Source organism: Neopelma chrysocephalum, unplaced genomic scaffold, assembly GCF_003984885.1.
Source record: "Neopelma chrysocephalum unplaced genomic scaffold, ASM398488v2 Primary Assembly neopelma1_66068, whole genome shotgun sequence".
NCBI classification, from domain to species: Eukaryota; Metazoa; Chordata; class Aves; order Passeriformes; family Pipridae; genus Neopelma; species Neopelma chrysocephalum.
This window is the reverse complement of record NW_020907507.1, coordinates 1-710: the sequence shown is the minus strand read 5'-3', so window position 1 is coordinate 710 and position 710 is coordinate 1. Positions and strand designations below refer to the sequence as shown.

At 58.6% G+C, this 710-nt stretch overlaps 1 long non-coding RNA gene across 1 annotated transcript; it reads right to left on the bottom strand.

Annotated features, from left to right (window-relative positions):
• Positions 1–18: 18 nt before the first annotated feature.
• On the bottom strand, positions 19–706 carry LOC113979290. Its single transcript, XR_003537824.1, has 2 exons — positions 640–706; positions 19–149 (listed from the first exon to the last, which is right to left on the bottom strand). It is a non-coding gene; the product is annotated as an uncharacterized LOC113979290 (long non-coding RNA).
• Positions 707–710: the final 4 nt, after the last annotated feature.

Sequence of the window (710 nt, the reverse complement as noted above, 5' to 3'; positions counted from 1 at the left end):
GGTCCCTGGGGGGGCCCCCCTTTTCCCTCGGGCAGCGCCGGGCGCTTCGGGTCCATCAGGAAGTTGTTGAAGAACAAAACCTCCTTCCTGACGGCCCCCATCTTGTCCGAGTGCTTGTTGAAGATGTGCTTCCGGACGAACTCGGGGCCCTAAAGGGACATTGGGGACATCAGAGACCCCAAAGGGACATCAGGGACAGCCCCAAACCCCCTCTTGTCCCAGTGCCTGTTGAAGATGTGCTTACGGACAATTCCAGACCCTAAAGGGACATTGGGGACACCAAAGGGACATTGAGAACATCACTGGGGACTTTGGGGACATTGGGGTGTGAGCTGGGAGTCCCCAGTGACCCCAAAAGCCCCCAAATCCCCCCCGTACCTCGACCTTCCCCCTGCTGAGGGGGCCCAGCCCCGTGTCCCTGAGTGGGACCCCAAATGACCCCAAAACACCCCAAATGACCCCTGGGCTGTCCCCAAGGACCCCAAATCCCCCAAAATCTTCTCCAAACCTTGAACTTTTTCCCGCTGAGGGGACAGAGCCACTTGTCCTTTCCCAGCTCCTGGGTGTGACCCCTGAGCTGCCCCCAATGACCCCAAATGACCTCAAAACACCCCAAATGACCCCAAAATCCCCCCGTACCTTGAATTTTTTCCCGCTGAGGGGGCAGAGCCACTTGTCCTTGCCCAGCTCCTGGGTGTGACCTTTGTGTC